The sequence below is a fragment of the Amia ocellicauda genome, chromosome 3, assembly GCF_036373705.1.
Source record: "Amia ocellicauda isolate fAmiCal2 chromosome 3, fAmiCal2.hap1, whole genome shotgun sequence".
NCBI classification, from domain to species: domain Eukaryota; kingdom Metazoa; phylum Chordata; class Actinopteri; order Amiiformes; family Amiidae; genus Amia; species Amia ocellicauda.
This window is the reverse complement of record NC_089852.1, coordinates 32178152-32184925: the sequence shown is the minus strand read 5'-3', so window position 1 is coordinate 32184925 and position 6774 is coordinate 32178152. Positions and strand designations below refer to the sequence as shown.

The 6774-nt window shown below is 42.2% G+C and overlaps 1 pseudogene; it reads left to right on the top strand.

Annotated features, from left to right (window-relative positions):
- The first annotated feature begins 851 nt into the window (after positions 1–851).
- Positions 852–1783, top strand: LOC136745936 (olfactory receptor 52B2-like; annotated as a pseudogene).
- Positions 1784–6774: the final 4991 nt, after the last annotated feature.

The following is a 6774-nucleotide window of genomic DNA, read 5'->3' as shown; positions in this document are numbered from 1 at the left end:
CCCTTTTAAGAGTACAAGAGGGGTTTGTCAGCTTAAGGGGCTACATTTTCTTAAACAAAATGATTCCATGATTTATTTTATTATCTCCAATTGTTTATTTGTTCTATTATTTAGAGTACATTGAGGCATTACACCCTCCGGTTTCTCTTCAATTTCAGACACTGATTGGCTCCTATGGATCTACAGAGCACTTTTGTTGGTCATTATAAATGTTCAAGCTTGACACTGCTGTACCTACTGTACATTTTATATACACACCATTTTGTGTGTGTGGGGGGGAGGAACTGCTTATTTGTAATGGTTTCAAACTCTGGCTAATTAACACAGTATTACAGAGCCACAGTCTCAAAGGTCTGTTTTCAGGCTTCACATCTCAGTAGCCTCCCTCCTGAAGGAGCTTTATATATAAAGCTTAACACTGAAGTGCAGAAAACAGGAGAACAGAGTTAAAAATGATGGTTCATTATGGTGCTTGTTATATTGTAACTGTATTATTGTTATTATATTTCCACTTAATTGATCTTTTACTTATATATAGAATTACTTATTGGAACTCTTTGCTTCTTTAGATACAGGCTGATTTGTATATTCCTGAAACAATTGTAACATTTATAGTTTATGTGTTCAGATGGGAAACAGCATACCTACTTTCAAGGAGTTGTGAAATCAAGGACATCAGTGAGGTTTTCTAAGAGACTGCTTCAATCAATCTTGTTGTTTCTGAGCTCTGTTTGTTTGCCCTGATCTGGAACACAAAGGCTTTGGTAAGTTGCATGTAAGCCAGTACCTGTACATTTACCATAAAGGACAGTTCATGTTCATTCGTTCAGGTTTTAACATCTCTGTCTGCTATGGAGAACTCGTCCGGCCTTGCAGTCTTCACACTTTATGGGTTAGAAGAGACAAAATCTCATCAACACGTCTTTTTTGCTTTTACACTTCTTGTTTATATATTGATCCTTTTTTCAATTTGACACTGATCATTACAATCATCATTGAGAAATCCCTCCATGAGCCTATGTACGTCTTCCTCTGTAACCTGTGTGTCACTGGACTGTATGGAACTGCTGGTCTGTATCCTAAACTCCTGGCTGACTTCCTGTCTGACTCTCATGTGATCTCATATGCTGGATGTTTGTTTCAGATATTAGTAATCTACTCATCTGTTATGTATGAATTTACCATTTTACCAGTGATGGCTTACGACAGGTATGTGGCAATATGCAGACCCTTACAATACCACAGTGTCATGACTCCTCTGACTGTTGGCAAAATACTATTAATTTCTTGTCTCTTTTCTTTCTGCGAAATGCTACTTGTAGTTTTGGTAGCAATCCGATTGCCTCTATGTGGATCTCACATTCATAAACTCTACTGTGATAACTGGTCAGTTGCAAAGCTGTCTTGTGTAGACACAACCCTTAACAATGTCTATGGATATATTACAATAATTCTTCATGTGTCACAGGCCTTTTTTATAATATATTCTTATATGCAGATTGTTAGGGCTTGTGTAAAGTCTAGTGAAGAAATTAGTAAATTCATGGAGACATGTTTGCCCCATTTGATATCTTTAATCAACTTCACTATCAGCACAGTGTTTGATGCAATGTACAGTCGATATGGTTCAAAGAACATCCCACAGTCTCTCCGCAATTTCATGGCCATGGAATTTCTAGTCATTCCTCCTCTTTTAAATCCCCTCATATACGGCTTAAAACTGAGTCAGATTCGCAGGAGAGTTATGAGGGTGTTCAGCAGAGATGTCCATATTCTGAAATGAGAGATGAGGGTATTTGGCAGAAAAGTAGATACTCTACATTGATTGATAGCAGTCAAGTAATAATTTGTAAAATACATAAATTCCCATATATAAAAATGTGTTATCTATATGTGAATTTTCCATATTTATATATGCATATCCTATATCCAAACATGTTCAGCCCCATGCAGTTTCTATTAACACTAAACACAATTGTGTAATGTATTGTTAATTGCTCATGTGATATTTTGAGATTTATGTAATTGTGATAATTTGGTATTTTTACAGGGACTACAAAAAGCATTTGAACATTATATTAAAACCCTGATGTATTTAATTTTGGACAATGAAGTGCTGTCTGTTTTTGCAGGATTAGCTATGCACATCTCAACCAGCATAATGTACTCAAAGATGGAATGGTATAATATCATGTCAGATGTTAAAATAAATGTTAATTTTACAATTAATCTCAGTGTTTCATCAAATGAATTTGATTAAAGTAACCTTTAATTTGTAAAGTAGTTGAGTTAAAATTAAAATTAATTATGTTACATTTAAAAAAAGCATTAGCATATCCAAGATGAGGACGCATGAGTTTATCCATACTTATTTTTTATTACGTTATTACTTAGTGTATAGCTATTGTAACAACATTAAATAGAAAAATAAGACTAATTTCAATGTGATCTTTGTAGTATTTCACCAGGGACACCTCTGAAATGCTTTCAATCTTATAATTTTGTTTTAAATAGGGCTGTGCCAGTGACTTTTACTCCATTTACAAATTAAGAATTTACCACAGAGCCCAATATTACCAGCGAGGGCGGGGGAGGGTCTTGGAGGGGTGGCTTGGGGGGCAAGGGGCAATTTTCGGGGGGTTGCAGTGGCTGGGGTGGAGGGGGGACGTTGTTCCGAAATTCTTTAAGAACTTCAAATTCACTTTACAAATTGTTTTATTGTTCAAACAGTAGAACTACAGAACACAAAATAAAAGTACTATTAACAAATAGACACAAACAGAATAAAATAAAGATTTAAAAGGAGGATGTGCAAATTACTCCATTGCAAATTATTTTAAGTGTTTTAAAGTTGGTGACTTAAAATCCTGAGTTTCAAATGAGCCATTTAAATTAGGCTTTTTTTTTTTAATGTGCTTTCAGTTATAGAAGTGTTTGGGAGTTACCCAAGTCAGACACAGCACAGGTGAGAGAGAGAGAGCTATTTTGTTGTGTTTTTACTTTCAGAATGTCTTAGCATTCCTAATCTTGTTTTTAGATTTGCCTTAATTGAAGTAAATCGTATTCCTAGTTTGCCTTAATTGTAGTTAATTCAGTCCAGATGTTGTGTGGTTAGACTAGATTGAAGGAAAGGTAACCTAGTCTGGGAATCTGGAGGTTTAGTCAGTGAGTCACAGCTTGTGTGAGAAGCTGAACACAAAGTTATTTAAGCTGTGCTGTTTCTTGGTAACAAAACAAAATGGTCAAGCAGTTGAATTAGGGGAACAAAAACAAGAAACAGTGTTTAGGGCACCAACAACTTACTAAATTTAGAAGCATGTGGCCCCTACAGTGTCAGGTTTGCAGAATGATTGCCTCCCTGGATTAACTCATCCAAGAAGATTTCATTTGTGAACGTTGTCGGCATGTTGAATTCCTAGAGATCAAGGTCTGTGATCCGGTCCGGGGCTCAGCTTGTTGATCTGTGCTGTATTAGTGATATAGAAGAATTAGTTAATCAGCCCATGAGAGAGATGGTCTGCACACCAAAACCTAGGAGAGTTTAGACCTTAGAGCAGGAAAGTGTAGAGAACTGCTGGGAGAACTTAGTAGAGAACGCATAACCCTTAGAGACATGCCAAGAGCTAGAAATGCCCAACATGTTCCAACTGCTGGACACCAAGTTGGACAGTGACAGTTCTGAGGGTGACGGGAGGGCAGTTGAGCACCAGAGCACCATGGTGCCCACTCCCCCCAGAACAGGGAGGTAGTTATAGTAGGAGAATCAATTCGCACCGTGTGTTCTAGTGATATGGAGACCCGCATGGTATCTTGCCTGCCTGGTGCTCAGGTTGCAGATCTCCCTAAACTAGTGGATGGGCTACTGGCCAAAGCTGGGGGGAATCCACTGGTCATGGTCCACATTGGAACCAATGACATAGGAGAAGGTAGGGCAGAGGTTCTGCAAGACAAAGTTAGGAATTAAACTAAAGAGCAGAACCTCCACGGTAGTTTTCTCTGAAATACATCTGGTACCACGTGCATGGCCAGGGAGACAGGCAGAGATTAGAAAGTTTAACATCTTGTTGTAGGAAAGAGTGTTTTAGATTTATGGAGCATTGGTCTTTCTTCTGGGATAGATGGAACCTGTACAGACCAGACGATCTACATCTAAACAGAAGGGGGCTAATGCATTGGGAAAGCATATGTGCAGAGTAATTGAGAATCTTTTAAACTAGGGACCGGGGGGGGGCAGGGAGTTCTGACAATGGGAGATGTTCCACTAAGGAAAGAAAACCAAGGGAAACTGCTAGTAGGAAAGTCCTGAAATGTCTGTACCTAAATGCCAGGAACAAGATGTTAGACCTAGAAGCCACAGTGCTGGCAGGTGACTATGATGTTGTAGGAGTGACAGAAACATGGCTTACAGCAAATGATGGGGATGAATACAAGTTGAAAGGATACACACAGTTTTGGAGAGACAGGCAAAACTGAAGAGGTGGTGGGGTAGCATTATATGTCAGAAATGACATTGAGGCAGAAGAACTCAAAATAGATCCTAGTAATGAAACAGAATCTTTGTGTGTCAAACTTTTGAATAAAAGATCTGGAGGATTAGTGGTAGGAGTGTGTTACAGACCACCCAACTCAGATATTCAGAAAGATGTTGCATTGTACAGTGTAATCAGGACTGCATGTAGCAAGGATGTGGCTGTTATCATGGGGGATTTCAATTTCCCAAACATAGACTGGGAAAGCCCATTTGGGACTACAGAAGCAGAAATAGAAGTTGTTGAGGTAAATGACTGCTTTCTAACTCAATTTGTCAGGGAACCAAGCAGAGAGAGCGCATGCATTGACTTGATCTGGATAGGACACTTAAGAAAGTCATCATGGTCATTTGGTATCCATTAATAACTAAGTTATCCAAGGATACTATCCAGTCTATTTTTAAATGTTCCCACATTTTCAGATTCAACCACATTGCTGGGGAGTTTGTTCAGATTGTGACGACTCTGTGTGAAGAAGTGTCTCCTGTTTTCCGTCTTGAAGGGCAGTGTCCCTGCATAAATATGTGCTTGTGAATGTGCAGACGATCTTTAAAGCTGCGGACCCCAATAGCTGTATTTTTATTTTGGTAACTGCAACCAAAGGTCCGTTATTTTGCTGGACTTCAGTGCCTGTTCCACAGACATGTAAATCTTAAACTTTATCTACTGGATCTGTCACTACGCTGCACATTTTTGTTTCATTTTTGCATTACATGATTGGATTTTTTTTTTTTTAGAATAAAAATCTTTTGTTGCTTTTTCGCCTCAAGAAACTTTAGAAGAAGCATCGCGGGCACAGCAGACACGTTTCGCGGGCACAAAAATGCCACCGGGCATGACTTTGCGGACCACTGCCCTACATCCTCTCGAGCCTAAACTAAACACACATAAACAGGTCCCTATCTACACATGTAACTATTGAAAACACAAACTAGATGAACAGCAAACAAGCCAGTCCCTAATCCAATGTCGTAGTAATGCTCAAAGCCAAAGTCCCCTACTATAATCAATCTGAGGAGTAATGCTTGTAACTCCAGGACGTTGATATGGAGGGCCTGTGCTGGCTCCGTCCACCTGCCTCGGACTCCACATCCATCGCAGACTGCTCCCCAACCCTGCTTGGAGGCGTCTGTCTTCATAACTGCTCGGTGGTAGACTGGCCCCAGGGGTACACTGAGGGTCAAATTGTGAGGGCTCTGCCACCAACGGAATGCCTTCCAGCACGTCAGATTGACTGTGACTCGGCATACATAATCGCATAAGACTCGAACCACCGCTGCAGCGTCCTCATTCGGAGGAGGCCGAGGGGAAGGGTCTGTGATGCTACCGCTAGAAGGCCCAGCAGCCTCTTGCAAGGGGACACCCTGATGCAAGCTCTCAGTCATTAGAGAGAGAGAGACATGCGTGTATAGAGACAACTCTTACTGACGCCAGCGCATAATTGAAGACATGGAGCCCCTGGCAACACAAGGGGCCGAACACAACGTCCATGCACTTGGAAAAAGTGTGGGGCTAGTGACAGGCTGAAGGGGGGAACAGCAAACTCGAACGCTCGGCCCTCTTAGGCAAAGCGGAGGAACTTCCCGTGCACCTGCGCAATAGGGATGTGAAAGTAAGCAACTTTCAGATCCACTGAAATGAACCAGTCACCGGGCCTGACAGCCTAGGACATGGTTCGCAGGCTGAGCGTGCTGAAGTGCATCACCCTGAGGTGGCGCTTCAGGTGTCTCCAATCCAAGATGGGGCAGAAACCGCCACTTTCCGTGGGAACTAGGAAGTGTGGGAATGAGAATCCCCCATGCTGCCACAGTGGGGGCGCTTCGCAAATTGCTCGCTTCTCCAGGAGCGCGGCGATCTTGACGCAAAGTGCCACACACTGCCACGGGTGCCTCACTCACGGCCACACCACGTCTCAGAAAGGGTGTGGACGGGCCTGCAACTACGCTGTTATAGTTTGGAGTTGCTGGGAGGTGTACGGGTGGGCCAGAGACCGCTGGAATATCACAGGGTCGAGGCGCAGTAGGGGGAGGGGGCGGAGGTCCGCCAGCCTTTCTCTTGATGCATGTCATGCCGGACTACCGGGGGTCACGATGTAAGGCCTGGCTGCCATGTGGGGCGCCTGCCTGCTGGTTCGAAGATCAGCAGGGGGGGGATTGCTGCATGGGCTGCTGCCTGGGAGCCAAGGTCGAGAGACCTTGAGCTCCTGAAGGCTGCCTGCGAGGCAGGGCCGAGGGTGTAACCGGAT